Raw genomic sequence first — 19,701 nt, forward strand, 5'->3', positions numbered from 1 at the left:
TCTGCTGCTGTGGCCTGTTGCTTCCACCTTCTGCATTCTGCTGCTAACCTCTCTTCCATCTTCCTTTCCAGCTCATCTAGTCTCCTTCCCCAGTCTTCCTCCCTTTTTTTGAGCTCTATCTCCCATTCCTCCCTCTCAGATTCGTCCTTGGAGCCCCTTGTCCTCATCCTGGTTAGGGGGAGGGGAATAGATGGTTAGGAGAGGGGATGGATGGTTGTAGGGGAGGGGGAGGATGGTTATTGGAGGGGCAGAGATAGTTGGGGGAGGGAGTTAGATGATTTGGGGGAGAGAGGGGATGGATGGTTATGGGGGAGGGGGAGGATGGTTATTGGAGGGAGGGAGGTTGTTGGGCGGGGTTTAGACGGTTTGGGGAGGGGTTAGGTGGTTTGGGGGAGGGGTAGGTGGCTAAGGTGAGGTTGTTAGGGAAGGGGTGTTACGTGTTTGTGTCAAGTGTTTGTGTCAAGTGGCGGAGGGTGTGTGTGTGTGTGTGTGTGTGTGTGTGTGTGTGTGTATGTGTGTGTGTGTGTGAATGTGTGTGTGTGTGAATGTGTGTGTGTGTGAATGTGTGTGTGAATGTATGTGTGTGTGTGTGTGTGTGTGTGGTGTGTGTGTGTGTGTGGTGTGTGGTGTGTGTGTGTGGTGTGTATGTATGTGTGTGTGTGTGCGTGTGTGGTGTGTGTGGTGTGTGTGTGTGGTGTATGTGTGTGTGTGTGTGTGTGTGTGTGTGTGTGTGTGTGTGTGTGTGTGTGTATGTGTATGTGTGTGTGTGTGTGTGTGTGTGTGTGTGTTTGTGTGTTTACGTATGTGTGTATGTATGTGTGTGTGTGTATGTGTGTATGTGTGTATGTGTGTGTATGTGTGTGTGTGTGTGAGTGTCTACCCTTGTGTGTGTGTGCTTGTGTGTGAGGGAGGGAGGGTTAGGGGGGGGGGTGTGGTTGAAAGATCCGTCGTGTAGGCACAAATTTAGTCTCATTTATCTTTCCCAACTATGCTACTCTCTCCACTTATTGCCCTTTCTGGATTTACGTGTTAATTGTTGCTGGTTATTATCATTTTCCTTGTTCACATTGAGAGAGGACTTCCTAGCTTCCTAAGTATTCTTACTGCTAATAACTACCGGTAGTAACACTGCCTGTGTGCGTGTGTGTGTGTGTGAGTGTGTGTGTGTGTGTGTGTGTGAGAGTCTTGTGCGGTGTAATGACTGGCCGCAACTTCTTGTGACCTGACTAAACCCTCCTGGGACCTACCCTAGCACCGTCTTACAATGTTGCCCTTAAAAGCTTGTCCCACCTACCTTCCCACACTCGTCAACACTATATTCTCTATGTCTATGCTATTTCTAATCTAATTCTGGTAATAACTTGCAGGAGTGAGTGACCAGTATCAAACAGTATACAAGGCCAGCCAGGGCCGTCAACATGCAAACCACAACTAGGCGAATAAACTTGCGGTTACAGTTGCCAGCTGCTGATGACGTAGTCGTACGTAGGCCTTAAATCCCTATTTTGGAGATCCTTCACCCGTGATGATTATAACCATATATTCCGCTTCCTGTGTGTGTGTGTATGTATGCGTGCATGTATGTATGTCTACTCACCTAGTTATGGTTGCAGGGGTCGAGTCACAGGCCCTGGCCCCGCCTCTTCACTGGTCGCTACTAGGTCACACTTCGTGTTCCATGAGATTTATCATACCACTTCTTGTGTGTGTGTGTGTGTGTGTGTGTGTGTGTGTGTGTGTGTGTGTGTGTGTGTGTGTGTGTGTGTGTGTGTGTGGGTGAGTACTCACCTAGTTGTGGTTGCAGGAGTCGATTCATAGCTCCTGGCCCCGAGTCATAGTATGTGTGTGTGTGTGTGTGTGTGTGTTAATTTGCGTGATCATTCGCTGTGTATTTTTTTAGTGTGTATTTGGGTTAGATTGAGTTTTTATTGTGTAATTGTATGTTTGTGTGTATTTGTGTACTCACCTTTATGTGGTTATATGGACTGAGTCATAGCTCCCGGCCATGTTTAAGTGCATGTGTATATAAATGTGTGTGTCTGCGTGTGCACTCAGCTAGCCACTGGGTTGCAGGCTTCGAGAGGCTGCTCCTGGCTCCGCCTCACTGCTGTCCGCCACTAGCATTCATAAATCTATTTTATGGATTCTGCCTCCCTCACTTAACCGTTTATATCATTCCACTTCCTGTTCACTGAAAAACTAGGTAAGTATATCCTAGCTTTGTTGTTATGCATCTGTGCCTCTAACCTGAAACTGTGAATCATGTATCTGTGACTCTCCTCTCAAACATTCTCTTCCCGCCCCTCCTATCAGTTCCTCTCAGTATTTTTTATGTAGCTATTTGTTTCCTTTGCTCTTCCCGTCCTCTGTTATCAGCAGGTTTAAGTGCTCTAGTGTATCTTCACTGGTCATATACCTCAGGTATGGGATTAGTGTCATTGCATATCTTTGCACTTTTTTTAGTTTAGTTACTTGCTTAACGAAATGTGGGTTCCATAATGGTGCTGCATATTCCAAGATTGGCCTGATACACGCTATGTACGAGTATACAGTCGCAAATGTCTCTTTGATGATGTTTCATATATATATATATATATATATATATATATATATATATATATATATATATATATATATATATATATATATATATATATATATATATATATACCTTCGACTCTTCCATTTTCGAGTTATCTGTAAAATTTATTTAGTTGATGTGTGTTTTAGGCACATTACTTTTACTTTCAGGAAGGTGTGCAGCTTTTGTCCTCGGGGTCTGTACGCTATTTGCGGAAGTCCTTGTCAATCTCCGAGTTTCATAAGTTTGCGGTTGCTTGTTAAATTTTAGTAGCCATTTAATTCAATGCCACCAATCTGTATTCATTTTTTGTTTATTTGGGACTACATTAGCAGCTTTCCAGAGCTCTGGAAGCTGCCTGTTTCAATTGGTTGGAAACGGTTAATCATGGTTTACACCGTTCCTCTGCTTCAGCTCACAGAACCCACTCAATATTTTCATCTCATTTTCTGAGCTGTTTTCAGTGAGCCTTCATGCACTTTCTCTTTTTTTATTTTTTGACTTTCCGGCATCTTTTCTGATTTCGCTAAGAATACCTCCCTAAATCTTTTGTTTAGATCATCACACTTCTTTTTTATCCCAAGTGAATTTCTCTTGATTTCTTCTGCCTTGTTACACGAGCAACCACAGTGATATTCCTTCTGATGTCGATGTCAGATACTTTATTTCAGATTAGTTTTGTTGCTATGCAACTCTCAAATTGCATAATCATTTCCGGCTACTCTGCTTCTCTATTCCCTGTTCTGTTTTTTGCTTCGTATGTGTCTTCCATGCATTTGCACTTTCAGCTTTAGCAACCCTTCACCTCTTGGTGAACCATGAGCTCATGTTGCTCTTGTCTTTGCTTTATCTGCTTCAGGATATGAGTTTCTCTTCCTCCCAGCACTTTTCAGCTACTTCCTCCGTTATTTTATTTTCCGTCTTTCCCTATACGTCACTTTTCCATGGCACTCTGCTTAGAAACTGACTCGTACATATCATAGTTCACTTCCGCAAAGGAATCGAACCTCAGCACTGGGCGGTCGCTAGCACTAAATAGCCTCTTTTATTCAATGTCCCAAACAACTAAGCTACTGAAGGTGAGCACAAGATCCAGCTTTTCTAGTTCGTCATGTGTCTGCCTAGTAGTGACCATGACATGCACCAGTCAACGCTTTCAACAGCCCAGCTCTTCACGTTTCTAGTCCTTCCTGTAGTTGTAGATGTTCCCAGTCTGTTTACTTGATATTGAAATTTCCCATGATCAGAAGCTTTGCATTTTCCGTATGTGCTCTTCTAGCTACCAATACACTGTTGATGTCCTCTTATCCCACTATTCGTCTCCTGTTGAATGGTTGGTTGCATATCGCTGCAATTATCATCTTTAGCCTCCAGTTCTGAAAGAGATAATGAAAACTCTCTCCATTTATTCCATTCATCTTACACATCAGCTGTTTCATCTGTCCCTTCTTCAACTGTAATCACCTCTGAGATTAGTCTCTCTTACTCCTACAATGTCTGCATTATTATACAATCCATCATTCAACAAATTCAATTTCCTTTCTAGTCCTGTGTTCATATCCTGGTCTCCTGATTCTTTTCCGTGTGTCAGAGTAGGAGCAGGAGTGGGTTGGACAGGTGAATCATGACTTGAAAGGGGGGTTAAACCGTGAGTGAGAGTGAGGAGGGTGAATGAGAAACAAGGGAAGGGGAAGTCGGGGAATGTGGGTTGTTGAGTCATTTTGTTTGAATGATATAAGAGGATTAGGGTTTGAGCGACTATTTGTGTCGGAGGTGTGTTGTCCCTCCCGGTGGGGCTGAGCATAACGTGTCGTTTAAGGTGGAGGTTTTGAACCTATCACCTGGATCTCTGTTTTTTCTTACTCTCTGCAACTGTTTCTTATTCTAGTCGACGTACATACGATTTTATCTGTTGGTCTACCTCAACAGTGTTTTCCACCTAAAGATCCAGTCTTTTGCTGTTTCTAATGCAAGGGTCAGTGTGACCATATTTTGTTCCTCATATGCTTCCCTTTTCTCTAAAAATTTGCCACTGCGACCCTAAACAACTGCATGTTCAGTGAAGTTTTGAACTTCCTTCATATCCAAGGCTGAAGGGACAACCCCTGGGAGGCTGTCCTTAAAGCCTCCCAGAGACCATGGATATAATCAGCAACGGCCTTTGCTCCTCCTCTCACCTCTTTTTCCCTCCAATATTTCATTTTGTTTTCATTTGTTATGCTGCTTCCCGTATCATCGCTTTTTCATCGTGGTTTCGTGAGAAAACACTAGCTTTCTCGGTCAGCCCTATCTTCCAGTTCTATAGCACGGAATTTATACTATCTCTCAATCTGACATGCAACTCCCTTCAACTTCTCTAGTTCTCCCCTCATCGTTTTGATATAGAAATACAAACACTTAAGCAGCACAATGTGATCCTTTAATGACAACGTTTCGCCCACGGAGTGGGCTTTATCAAATCACAAACAGATCTACCTGGGTAAAAGATACAAGAATATTTATAGGGCTTAGGTGTAGAATGCTGCATGTGACAATCTTCGGAGTAGGGTGATAGTCTCGAACCTTAGGTAGCTTTAAAAAGAGATTGTATAAATATATGAGGAGACTTTCTGCAGTGTTCCTCCATTCTTATGTTCTAATGTGGGATAGAAATGAAGTTTCTTGGCAAGAGGTTCAGCTATTTATAGAAGCCGTTGTTTTGATTGAAGTTGTTGGATGTACAGATAAACGATGATCCCAGGGTTGATGAAAGTTAAGACACTTGTGCAACATCTGGTTATCTTTATTGTACACGTTTCGCCATCCAATGGCTTTATCAATACAGATTCTTGGACATAAGAAAACAGAAGAACTATATACAAAAGATGAGGTAATCAGTCCCTCAGCCTTGGAGGTGGTGTATAGAGCACTGTGGTTGTAGAGATTCTGAAGCAGAGGAAAGGAGACTGGGGCTTATATAGGCGTCAGTGAATAGGGACGTGTAGCAGACGAGGGCATAGTCACTGGTAGGCAGGATTCCCCAGTGGAAGTAGGTCCTACCCAAATTGATGGGTCAGTTGTAGTAGCCTTGAAGAAGGTCATGTAGATGTCCTACTTCCACTGGGGAATCCTGCTTACCAGTGACTATACCCTCGTCTGCTACACGTCCCTATTCACTGACCCCTATATAAGCGCCAGTCTCCTTGTCTCTGCTTCGACGATCTCGCCTCTCTCGAATTATTCCATGTTGGGAGAGACTTCGCTTAGAGTGGTGCTTGCTGGACCTTCGTCTTCCTCTTCAGCATCAGGATTGGTGCGTCGGTGGTTGCCTACCCAAGGGCAGGAAGCCTGTTGCTGCTTGAATTCTCTACGCCTGTCGACTGCACGCAATACAACCAGTCTCGCCGCCGCTCAGGATATACAGTGCTCCATCAAGCTACAGTTCACCTCCTCAGTGTCATGCGCCAGGCTAGTACGTGTGTCTACTTACACATACTTGCCTAGTTGAGTACTCTCAGTTTTTGGCCGATTGTCACCGCCATAACTGTTTATTCATCTCTACGCAACTAGATGATGCCTTGGTTGCCTTCCACCTCCCACCCCTCTTCCACTCTCCCTCTACTGCCCACTCCTGCCTCTGCTTCTTCTAAATCCAATGCCTTCTCGCTAAACCTCAAATTTTCTAATCCTGATGCCACTATCTGTCCTGAAAATTTATTATATCAGATCACTGGTGCACCTCAACTTAGTCTTTAAAACCAACTCAAGCTTCTAACTCCTTCTTGACAAACATTCCTACGATACGTACACCTCAACCGAGACCAGACAAAAATTTCTCAATGCAGGCTTCACCTTTATTTGGACTCCTGAGCACCGTGCCAAAAGCACAGTGATCGCAAAACACGTTGACTATTCTCTCCTGACAGCCTATGACACAGAAGAAGAATACTTAATCAAAGACATTAGTACTAAGAACAGTCTCTGTTGACGATATTTAGACCTGAAAACTCTACTATCCTCAAAATACGCTGTTCAACTCCTTCTGACGCCTCTACACTCTTCAGTCACAGAATCCTTGCCAAGACCATCCGCATTCTTCCAAACACTCTCTTCACTCCGAACTTCCACCCAATCACACAATGTCTTAAATGCTACAAATTCGGCCATGACAAAAACACATGCACATTCACACAAGTTTGCTCCAGATGTTCAGCAACTGGCCACTTCTGGAATACTTGCAACCTCCCCCCTAAATGTTCTAACTGCTGTGGGTCACACACTACAGTTGCAAATTCCTGCCCCTGTAGAAAAGACATTCTTTCCTCCCTCAGAGCTAGCCAACCTCCCTCGCTCCCCAACCCCATCCCTACCAAACCTCCCTCCCCTACCCCCAATGCCTGGGCCTCCCCACGCACTTGGTCTACCTCTTCTACCCTACACACATCAAACACCAACACACAGACTACAAACACCTCTTCATCTACGCCTACGCCCACACTAGACTACAAAACTAACTGTCAACTCGCCACTGCTGCCCACTCTGCGATGGTAATCTCTCAAGCTTACCAATCAGACTACTCGCATGTCCTGAACCTAATCTTGTCTGCTAACAGTCTTCCCTCTCTAATCATCCCTCCTTCCTACTTCTCTTCTAAATCCCCTACAACCTCTCCCACTCCCCCTCTTTCAACACCCTCCAGCTCTACTCCTCCCCTACCCCTCTTCACTCCCATCAACACCCCTCTGCCCCTACTCTTCACATCTACCCCTCCTACCAACACCCCCTCCTCCCCTACCCCACTTAACTACTTCTACTACGCCCCCCACCTCTTTACCCACTTCTTCCTCCATTACCATATCTTCCACTTCCTCTGCATCCACCTTCGCCCACTCCTCCTCCACCACATCCAAGACTTCATCCAGGTCCAACTCCTCCTCCAAACAAAATCCACTCAACCATAAACCTGCCCCAACTTCTGACAGACAGACTTTAGAACATAAAAACAGATCTATGTTTTCCTCCCCCTCCAGGAAACGGGTCCATAACACCTACAAACACACATCCAATGATGACACCACTATCACGGGCTTAAATCCAAACTCCTCCCCCGACATTAACTTTGCTATGACAAAACCATTAAATCATGTTTAAAGTGATTCAATTCAACGTACATTCTTACTTTACAATTAGACACCTACTGGCCGAGCTCCTTGAAGCAGAGAGGCCAGATATTGTTTTGCTAAACAGTACCTGCCTCAAAGCCCCTCAACGTATCCGCCATTATGGTTATACTGCACTACAGTGCCCCTATGATCTCCACGATGGGGTTGCCATCCTTGTCAAATCCAACATAAAACACGAATTTCTCCCAATCCCTTTTATTCACCAACACTGTCTTGCGGTCAGAATACACACCCACCTTGGACCCTTCATCTTTTTCACCACCTATGCTCGCCCAAACACTATTCTCAACTTACACGACCTTTCCTTAGTCTTCAACTGCACCAACATACCCACTAGCTGGTATGAATGCCAAATACGCCGCCTTTCATCACACCAGTAACGATCAATTTGTTCACCAATTACTCAACTTCACAAATAAAAAAAACCTAGCTCACCTCTGCCCAAACTTCAACACCTTCTACAACCACACTGGCCAAGGCAAACCCGACATCATTCTGGCAAACCGAGCCAGCTCTCTCTCTCAACACTACATATCACCTGGCCCTATTACTGGCTCTGATCACATTCCCATCATCTTACACATCTCCTCCAACCCTAACCTCATCCTAGCCACACCTTCCTTCTACAAGAATGCTGACTGGGATGCCTTCAAACAACCTCACCTATGACTACAACAACAAACCTATCTCTGACATTGACACTCAACTTGATCTCATCCAGGACACCATTACACAAGCAGCCAACACCGCAATACCAAAGAAAACCCACACCACTCGTTATTCCTTCAAACGTTCAATCAGAACAAGAAGACTAATTAACTGCTACCACAACCGCTTCCTCTACAACACACAGATTTAATCAAGTCCAATTAGATCTCACTTACCTCAGAAACAACATTCTACACAGTCTAGACCAAGACCACAACAATCACTGGTCACAGCTCATACTACAAGCAGACAAACAGCGGATCAAAAACACCAAAGCCTTCTGGAACTTTATCAAAAAAATCAGAGGCACCACTCCCACCAACAAATTCAAACACATCACCCACAACAACACACACATCTAAGACCCGCAGGCTGCTACTAACATCTTCAAACACATCTGGGAGAACATCTTCCACCCTCACCCACCCCACCCTAACGCTATCCAACACATTCAGAACATAGAACACTGGAACACTACACATACACACAAAACAACACCTAACAGCCACATCCATCTGGGCTCTCTTACCTCCTCCCAAGAACTCGACACTCCTTTCACCAACACAGACATTAAAACTCTCCTCAGACACCTTCCTCCAAAGGCTCCTGGTGCCTCTGGCCTAAACCATATTATCCTGAAACACCTTCCTGACTATCATTACTGCCTACACAAACCTCCTCAATGCCTCCCTTGCCTCTGGATACTTCCCTTCCCTCTTCAAAGCTGCTACTGCTATCCTCCTTCCTAAACCCAATAAAGACCACTCTGACCCTAGAAACTATCGCCCTATCAGCCTTCTCGAAACTTTAGGAAAACTCTTTGAAAAACTCATCAATCATCGCCTTCGCAGATACCTGGAACGCAACTCTCTACTTTCTGATGGTCAATTTGGCTTCAGAACTCACAGATCCACACAGGATGCCATTAACATCATTCTCAACTACATCCACATAAACACAAAACAAAGAAACAGGACAGCCCTGGTTGCAAAAGACGTTGAAAAACCTTTTGACACTGGCATGAAGAGCTCAAACACAAACTCTGTACTAACTTTAACCTGTCTCTCACTACTTGTAAACTCCTCTGCAACTTCCTAGACGGCCGTACCATGAGAATCAAATTCCAAGGCTGTTAATCTGATTTCTTCACACTAAATGCTGGAGTACCCCAGGGATCTGTCCTCTCCCCTACCCTCTACATTTTATACACTAACGACATTCCAACACCTGTATACCACACCTCCATTACTCTAGCCTATGCAGACGACATTACACAACTTACCACTCACGCCAATATAGATACACTCACACACAAAACACAAAATGAGGTCGACAAGATGGCCATCTGGGAACAAAAGTGGAGGATCAAATCCAATGCAGCTAAATCCAGATTACATATTTTAACTATAGGAAACGTGATCCTCCATTACCTCTCGAGCTCAGAACTGCTGACACTCGCACTTACATTCCCATCACACAATCTGTCACTGTCCTTGGCGTTAATCTTGACTACCTTCTTCGCTTACACGGACATATTAACTCAAGGCATGCCATAGCTAGTAAGGCACTTGCGGGCCTCTACAAGCTGCAACATGCCTCCCAACGCACCAAACTACACCTCTACATATCCCTAATACGTCCTCTGATAACTTACTCTCCTCTAGCCCTCTCTATTTATTTATTTATTTATTTTATTTATTTAGTAATTTAAGCATACAAACAGAGGTACAAAAAATACAGGTAAGAGCAGCATGCCAAAGCCACTCTCTAGCAGCTAAAACAAACTTAAACTGCAGCGTGTCCAGAACAAGGCGCTGCGCTGGGTGCTTGATGTCAGATGGGAGGACTTCGCCACAAGCGAGTCTCTCCATGCCCAATTAGACATTCCTGCGCTGAATCTGTACTTGAAGACGTTCAGTGACAGACAGACAGACAAACTTAAGACACGACATGACTACTAGACCTCCCTCCTTGACGAAGACATTTGCAGACCCACAAACCAACACAACCGTTTCTACTCCTTGTGTGATCCTGCTCCTAACCCTATTTACAAATAACCTAGGATTCTCTGACAGATACCTTGCGCTGTTCATTCTGTGACCCACTTTCGCCTTAGCTTCTGGGTTAAGACATGGCTCAATTCTACACTCCTCTCTAGCGCTAATCTTCGCCTGTTCCGTCCTCCCCGCTCACCCTACCGGAGTCCTAATAGAAAAGCCTGAATTATTGTTATCAATGTCTGCCCCACGATCGCCTTGGCTGCTGGGATAAGCCCTGGCTCTATTTCTACGATTAAGAACACTCCTCTCCAGAGCTATTCTTCGTCTGTCCCCTCTTCCCCGCTCATCCCATTTGGGATCTTACCTGAACTTGTTCGTTCGCCTCTGCTTCAGAATCTCTACAACCACAGTGCTCTATACACCACCTCCAAGGCTGAGGGACTGATTACCTCATCTTTTGTATATAGTTCTTCTGTTTTCTTATTATGTCAAAGAATCTGTATTGATAAAGCCACTGGATGGCGAAACGTCTACAGTAAAGATAACCAGAAGTTGCACAAGTGTCTTAACTTTCAGGATTCTGCGGTATTGAGTGTTGTCTTCTCTGGCGATAAGTCTTGCGTTTCTGTAGTTGATTAAATGGTTGTGTGAATTTCGGTATTAAACACAGGCATTCCTTGGATCGTCAGGTCTGCCTGCGTATTGGTGTTCTGAAATACGTGTTTGGAGGTCTCTAAATGTTTCGCCGACGTATAATTTGCTGCAGTCATTACAAGGGATTGTGAATATCCCTGCAGAGGATTGAAGTTTGTTCTGTCTATTACTGGTAATGTCCTTGATGGTCGTGGTTTTGGAGGTAGATACTTGGAATGAGGTATTGGAAAAGATGTTGGAAACGTGTTTGGCAATGGAGTTTGTGGGGAGGGCTATGTATATCTTCTCGGCAGTGCCTTCTCTGGGTGTGTTGAAGATGTTTAATGCCCGTCGTCTGCAGTCTCTGATGAAGTGACTAGGATAGTGGAGTTTGGAAAATACTTGTTCAATTATACTTCATTCTTCTTCTAGGAACTCATTGTTGCAGATTCTGAGTGCGCGGAGGAAAAAGCCTATAATTACACCACGTTGAGTTTTGGTGTCGTGGTGAGAGTGATGGCTGGTAGGTTTCCGTAAGACTTTAAAACGAAGTTCATGATCAGCTTTGCAGAGAACATCAAGGAATGGGAGAGAGTTGTCGACTTCTAGTGTGAACTGGATTGAAGGCTCGACCTGGTTGAGCTTATGTTGGAGAACGTTGAAGAGTCTTGGAGTTATGATAAGAAGAGGGAATAATAGTGTAAAATCGCTCGGCTTCCAAATGTTCTATGTATAGGTTCGCCAGGACGGCACTGAGTGGCGAACCCATGGGTAGTCCAAAACTCTGCTGAAAGAGGTGATTTTCGAAAAAGAAACACGTAAAGCCAATACATAGTTCAACAAGGTCGATGAAATCGCTGGCTGGAATAGGAAGATCAAGTGAATCGTCAATTTTCCTGCGCAAGAGATCGATGGCTTGTGTAATAGGTACTTTTGTGAATAGGGAAGTTACGTCAAGGCTGGAGAATTTCTTGTTCCTGATGTTGATGTTGCGAATGCGATTGAGAAGATCACCTGAGTGTTTGAGATGTTCCATTGTGTTGGGATTTTATACCATTTATTTCCATCGTTTTGATATCTTAAAAGCGATGAATCACATCGACAGCCGAAATAGCTTTCTTTTTCTGGAACTTTATGTAACTGTATTTGTGTATACCTGAATAAACTTACTTAAACTTACATGTTTCCAAAACTCCAACCACCTTACCCACCATTATGCAAAGACTGAGGAACTTTCTTCCTAGGTCTTGGTTCATCATTTGTTTGAACCCAGACGTCAATATTTCCCTCGCCATCCATTGACTTCCTGTCTGCACCTCCACAGCATTGTCGTCCCTTTTATTTGGTCTCCGGTTTCCCATTTCCCAACTCTTGAGATTTCCCACTGTCAACATCAGGCAAAAACAATCTTACTCGCTGCCCTATTCTGCCTGTGTGTGCGCGTGTACACTCACCTAGCTGAGGTTGCAGGGGTCGAGTCCAAGCTCTGTGTGTGTGTGTGTGTGTGTGTGTGTGTGTGTGTGTGTGTGTGTGTGTGTGTGTGTGTGTACTGTGTTTGCATTTGTGTGTGTGAGTGAATTTGTTGGTATATGAGTTGGTTTGTGTGTCTTTCTGTGTGATTGTGAATGTGTAAGTTTTGTATGTTTCTGTGTTTGTTCGAATGTGTGTTTGTGTGATTTTGTTTATGTTTTTTATGGGCTTATTTGCGGATGAGCTTTTTTCTGTGAGTATATGATTGTCTATGTGTTTGTTTTTGTAATGTGTTAATATACGCCTTTGTGCATGTGTATGAGTTCCTTTGTGGGTGTTTGCATGTTAGTCTTAATTTGTGAGCACCGAGTGTGACTGAGTGAGCATGTTATTGTGCTTGTGTTCGTGTTCGTTTACTTTCGTGTAATTGTGAGTGTGTAAAGGTACGATTGAGTTTGTGTGCTTCGGTGTGAGTTTCCCAGTGTGTCAGAGTAAGAGTTTGTGTGTGTATCTGAATATGCGTGTTTGTATGTGAGTCAGTGTATGTCTGCTTTTGTAAGTGTGTATGTGTGCGTGTGTATTCATGCTGGTTTGTGTATGTGTATGTTTGTGATTGCGTGGGTGTGTGTTTGTATATGTTTGAGAGTGGATGAATGTTTATGATAAGTGTTGTGTGAATGATGAAATGTCTGCATTTGTATCACAGCTCCTGGCCCAGTCTCTTTAGTATGTGTGACTGTGTGTGCGCCATTTTTGTGTATCGAGTGTCTACGGGTCTATGTGTGTATTCACTTATATGTGGTTGTAGGGGTTGATTCATAGTTTCTAGCAGCACCTCTTTGTTGTGTTTCAATATGTAAGTCTGGTAATGTGTGTTTATCTGCGTGCGTGTGAATGTTTCCGTTTGTGATTGTGTGTGTGTGTGTGTGTGTGTGTGTGTGTGTGTCTGTTTCTTGGAGCCTTTGTATAATAATCATAATAATAATACCCCTCAGGGAGTTCTGGAAGGACCATTTCAATATCCTTACCTGCTTGAGGTTTATAGACAAAGTCTGAGGAATGTATCTTCCAGGACCATTCAGTCAGCATGGAAGAAATTGAGGCCTGACTTTGTGGCAGCCAGGGATTTTGAAGGCTTTGAAGATGGGCATGAGCAGGTAGAGGATATTGTGTCCCTGAGAAAGACCTTGGGCCTAGAGGTGACTGAAGATGATGTAAAGGAGTTGGTGGAGAAGCACAGAACTGAACTTACCACAGAAGAATTTGTAGACCTTCAGATGGAGCAGCAACGGACTGCCGTGGAGGAGCTGTCATCATAGAAAAAGGATGGAAGGGATGTTGACCCACTGCACTTGTCAAGGAAATGTGTGCTAAATGGAAAGAAGTGCAAGAGCTTGCTGAAAAAGTACCATCCAGACTGGGCAGTGGCCATCTGTCTCTAACATGTACAATAACAGTCAAATGTCTCAATTTAGACAAGAGTAAAAATGGAGCCTGAAACACTCGCTCAGCAGGTGTTTTGTGAGACAAAGAAGCAGTGAGCCAGAACAAGGTGTTAGTAGTGGTGAAAACAGAACTAAAGAAACACCACCAGAAAAACAGTTGCCTGATATACTAATACAATGTGACTCACCTTCCAAGCAGTAACATCCCTCCTCCACCTGGTATAAGTAATAACATCCCCACTCCTCTCCTCAACCTCCTGCTAGCAGTAACATCCCCCCTCCTCTCCTTCACCTTCTGCCAGCAGCAGCATCTCCCCCCTCCCCTCCACTTCCTGTTAGTAGTAACATCCCCCTTCCTCTCCTCCACCTCCTGCTAGCAGTTACATCCCCTTTCCTCTCCACTTCCTGCTAGCAGTAACATCCCCCATCTCCTCAGTAGTGGACTTGGTACCTCAGCAGTCGGTGCCTGAGCGGTCTGCTCCCAGAAAGGTCTAAGCCAGAGCGATAGGTGCCAGAGCGGTCAGTACCTAAGTGGTTTATCCCTGTGTTATCTTCTCCCACCCGCGCCTGCCCGCCCCGCGCTCACACGCCCGCCTGCACCGACCTGTGCTGCCTCTGCTGCACCTTCTGACGTTAGGAGCCAGAGTAACCACCACCACTCTTAAGACCACCTATACTCTGGCTCCTAGAGATATGTTGGGTCGTCTTGTTAAAACATTCCTAGGTGATAATATGAGGATGAATACAGGAAGGATGTTTTAAGGATGATGTGGGTGAGAAATGTGATATGTAGCATAGAAGAAAAATGAAAATGTGTAATCGGTTTGTATGGTTTGGTGAATGTAACTTAAATTTTGGTGGGTAAGTTGTATTAATTTTATAGATATGGCAAGTCTTTAAGTGTTTGTGAACAGATTTACTGTTCATGATGGTAATCGCGCAGTGTTTTAAATTATTCGTTGTCATGGTACAAGTGGTACAAGTGTACATGATTTAGTGGTCTTGGTATAATGTTCATGCAATTTGTCCATAAATGGGGTTAAATCCGAGTGGGGATCTGTAACAAGTGGCGTTCCACAGGGATCAGTCTTGGGCCCGTTGTTGTTTATAATATATATCAATGATCTTGATGAGGGAATTACTAGTGATATGAGCAAATTCGCCGATGACACAAAGATAGGTAGGATAATTGATTCAAACGTAGATGTTAGGGAACTTCAGGAGGATTTAAACAAACTCTATTCTTGGTCAGAAAAGTGGCAGATGCAGTTCAATGTAGATAAATGCAAGGTTCTGAGGCTTGGGAGTGCCCATAACACTAGTACTTATAAATTAAATGATGTAGAACTTAGCCATACAGATTGCGAAAAGGACTTGGGGGTTATGGTGAGCAGCAACCTTAAACCAAGACAGCAATGCCTAAGCGTACGTAATAAGGCAAATAGATTACTGGGATTTATATCAAGAAGTGTAAGCAACAGAAGTCCAGAGGTCATACTGCAGCTTTATACATCATTAGTAAGGCCTCACCTAGATTATGCAGCTCAGTTCTGGTCTCCGTATTACAAAATGGACATAAATTCGTTAGAAAACATTCAGCGTAGGATGACTAAATTAATACATAGCATCAGAAATCTTCCTTATGAAGAAAGATTGAAGACTCTTAAGTTACATTCACTTGTTAGACGAAGAATGAGGGGAGACCTGATCGAAGTGTATAAGTGGAAGATAGGTATAAATAAAGGGGATATTAATAAGGTCTTGAGGATGTCTCTCCAAGAGAGAACGCGCAGTAATGGATTTAAATTAGGTAAGTTTAGATTTAGAAAGGACATAGGAAAGTATTGGTTTGGAAATAGGGTAGTTGATGAGTGGAACAGTCTACCTAGTTGGGTTATTGAGGCTGGGACTTTGGGTAGTTTCAAATCTAGGTTGGATAAGTACATGAGTGGGAGGGGTTGGATTTGAGTGGGACTTTCACATCAGAGCTTATTTCTTGGGTGGCATTGAAAATTGGGTTGGGCAAATGTTTTGTTAGTGGGATGAATTGTAAAGGACCTGCCTAGTATGGGCCAGCAGGCCTCCTGCAGTGTTCCTCCTTTTCTTATGTTCTTATGTTCTTATGATTAACATATATTTTGTGTGTATATATATGTTTGTTTTCACATGTCTTAAGTGATTGCATGTCAGTTTTTGTGATCAAGTGATAGATAAGTGTTTTTGGTAGATAGTGTTCTTGTCAAGGTTTTTTAGTCATTATGTTTGTGTGAAAGTTTATAACTTCAGTTTGTCTTAAGTGTTTGTCAATTTTTTTGTGTAATGGTGATTAGTTTTCATATAATCGGTGTTCAGGCGTATTTTGTGTGTTCATATGTCTTATGCGGTTGTGACAAGCAATCTTGTGTTCATCGACACCATGCCTAACCCTTCTAGGGTAGGAGCCTTTAGCTCATAAGACTGTCATTCCCATTAGCCCCCTTGTGGCGGGGATGGCAGACCAGAGAGGCCTAGCTTGTGGCTAGGCCTGGGGACAGTTGGTCCCAAAGATGAGGAGGTACTTGTGCCTCCTCCCATGGGAGACTTAGGTCTCAGACACTCCCTAAAGAGGGAGCCAAGGCCGGGCCACCACTTGGAAAAGGCCCGGGCCGGGAGAATACCGGCTAATCTTTAATAATAATAATCTTGTGTTCATGTTTTAGGGTACATAAGACTTGAGTGTTTGTAATTATAGTTTTTGTGATCAATTATTAGTTTTGTGATTTGGAGAATTTTTTTTTTTTGCGTGTAAAAATTATGCTTTCATATGTCTTAAAAGTGTACATGAGTATTTTTGTGTGATATGGTGATTAGTTATCATGATCTTAGTATAATGATCATGTTCAAGTGCGCATGTTTTAGTTTTTGTCCTGCATGTCTTAGATTTTCGATGACAGGTCATGTATGATAGGTGTGTGTTCATGTTTTTGTGCTCATGTCATAAGTGTTTGTCTTAGTTTTTTGCGTTTATATTGAAAAGTCTGGTGAATGGGGCGAGTAAACTTTTATTATGAGTGTGTAGTTAGGTGGGTGAGATGTAATTTCAGTTAATGCATAAATGTGTGACTGAAAGTATAATTTGGTGGTTGAGTTAGAGATGTAAAATGTTATCTGGGAGTATTCAAAATGATATTTGAAATGTTCCAATGTTGTTTGGAAGTGTTTTAATGTTTGGAATGTTCCAATGTTGTTTGGAAGTGTTTTAATGTTTGGAATGTTCCAATGTTGTTTGGAAGTGTTTTAATGTTTGGAATGTTCCAATGTTGTTTGGAAGTGCTTTAATGTTTGGAATGTTCCAATGTTGTTTGGAAGTGTTTTAATGTTTGGAATGTTCCAATGTTGTTTGGAAGTGTTTTAATGTTTGGAATGTTCCAATGTTGTTTGGAAGTGTTTTAATGTTTGAAATGTTCCAATGTTGTTTGGAAGTGTTTTAATGTTTGAAATGTTCCAATGTTGTTTGGAAGTGTTCCTTTCTGTTTCCACTGTGAATACTTTTTTGAACCTTATGGTAAGGTTCTTACATTCTTCAAGATCATTTCATATAAACTCCCGTGTGTGTGTGTGTGTGTGTGTGTGTGTGTGTGTGTACATGAGTGTTTCACTTTGTAAACTTTCCTGTGCTTGTTCGTCTGTTTTTGTCTTTGAGTTTGAATGCGAGATATTTCTCTGTGCTTGTTTGTGTTTTTAAATGCTGTTTGTGTCATATGTGTTTTTGCAAATGTGCTGCTGTATGTTTCCACGTGCACGTGTCTTTGTTTATTCGTATTTGTGAGCATGGGACTGTGTGTGTATATTTTTTGTGAGTGTGAATGATTGGTTACGTGTGTTTTTGTACGAGTATTTGTGGTTGTATTTGTATGTATTTTGTGTGTTTGGACCTGTCTTTATCTTTGTTTGATTGTATTTGTGAGTGCTTTAGTCTGAGGGGTGTGTTTGTGTGTGTGTGATTCTGCTTTTTGTGAGCGTACTCTCCCATTTGTGGTTGCAGAGGTCGAGTCACAGCTCTAGCAGATCTAATAGTGACCAGCGACCTATTCCATGAGCTTTATCGTGCATCTTCTTAAAGCTATGTATGGATCCTGCCTCCACCACATCACTGTACAGACTGTTCTACTTCCCAACGACTCTATGACTAAAGTAGTACTTCTTAACATTCCTGTAACTCATCTGTTGCGGTGATCCTCTGTTGCTGCGTCCCATCTCTGAATCATTCTGTTCCAGTCCACCTTGTCAACTGCCGTTATCATGTCCCCCTATCACTCCTGTCCTCTAGTGTTGTCTGGAGGAGCTCCTTAACCCCTCCTCATAGGACATACCACTCAGCTCGGGGACTAATCTTGTTACAAACCTTTGCATTTTGTCTAATTTCTAGAAGCTTATGACCGTAAGTAGATTCCATACTGGTGCTGCATACTTCAATATAGATCTGACATGTACAGTATACAGTGTCGTGAAGGACTTCTTAATTTGATGACGAAACGCTTTTCTCAGGTTTGCTAGGCGCTCATATTCCTCATCAGTTACTTGTTTGATGAGCTTTGTATGATGCTCACCCCAAGATCCTTTTCCTTGAATGAGTTTTGCAGCTTTTGACATCTTAGGCTGTGCTCCGTCTGCGGTCTTCTTTGTCTTTCCCTAAGCTTTATAAGTTTGCACTAGCCATATATCGGACTAGGCCTGCAGCCTGTCCAGATCCCCATGTAGGTTTACTTGATCCTCGTCTGCTTGTATTCTCCTCATTAGTTCCACATCGTTTGTCAACAGTGACGCCTTTGAATATATCACTTCCGTCATATCATTCACATGTACTATAAACAGCACGGGAGCTATGACTGACCCTAGTGGAACCCACTAAACACATGAACCCACCTCGTCTCATACCAGCACACGTTGTTTCCGTCCTCTCGGGTATTTCCTGATCCATTACAGTACATTCCCATTTCTAGCTTTTCAACCAGTCTCTTGTATGGTACTGTGTGGTAAGCCTTCATACAGTCGAAGAAAAGTAGTCTACCCATTCCTCTCTCTCCTGTCTTACTTCTGTTACCATGTCGTAGAACTCCAATAGATTTGTGACGCAGGATTTTCTTTCCCTGAAGCTGTGCTTTTGTTGTCATGTAGGAGCCCGTTCCTTTCTAGGTGCTCCACCACTCTTTTGATAACCTTCTCCATAACTTTACATATTATGCATGTTAGCGACACTTGTCTATAATTTAGTGTAGCCTGTCTGTCCCCTTTCCTAAAAATCGGGAGTGCATTTGCTGTCTTCCACACCTCAGGCAGCTGTCGTGATTCAATAGATTAATTGAAGATTGTTGTTAGCAGTACACACAGTGCAACTGCTGCCTCTCTCAAGATCCAAGGAGAGATTTTATCTGGGCTCACCGCCTTCGAGGTATTTAGTTTCCCTAATAGTTCCTTCTCCTCCTCCTCGGTTGTGTGCAGTGTGTCCAGCACTTGCTGGTGCACCCTACTATCTCAGTTTGCTGGAAGCCTCTCTGTCTCCACTGAGAATGCCTCCCTGAATCGAGAGCTGAGCTTCTCACATACATCATCGACATTTCCTGTGATTTTCCCTCCTTCCTTATCCTGATTATCTGGTCCTCCAGTGGTGTTTTCCTCCTGATATGGCTGTATAACTACTTTGTGTCAGATTCGGCTTTTG

Source organism: Cherax quadricarinatus, chromosome 77 (assembly GCF_038502225.1).
Source record: "Cherax quadricarinatus isolate ZL_2023a chromosome 77, ASM3850222v1, whole genome shotgun sequence".
Classification (NCBI taxonomy): Eukaryota; Metazoa; Arthropoda; class Malacostraca; order Decapoda; family Parastacidae; genus Cherax; species Cherax quadricarinatus.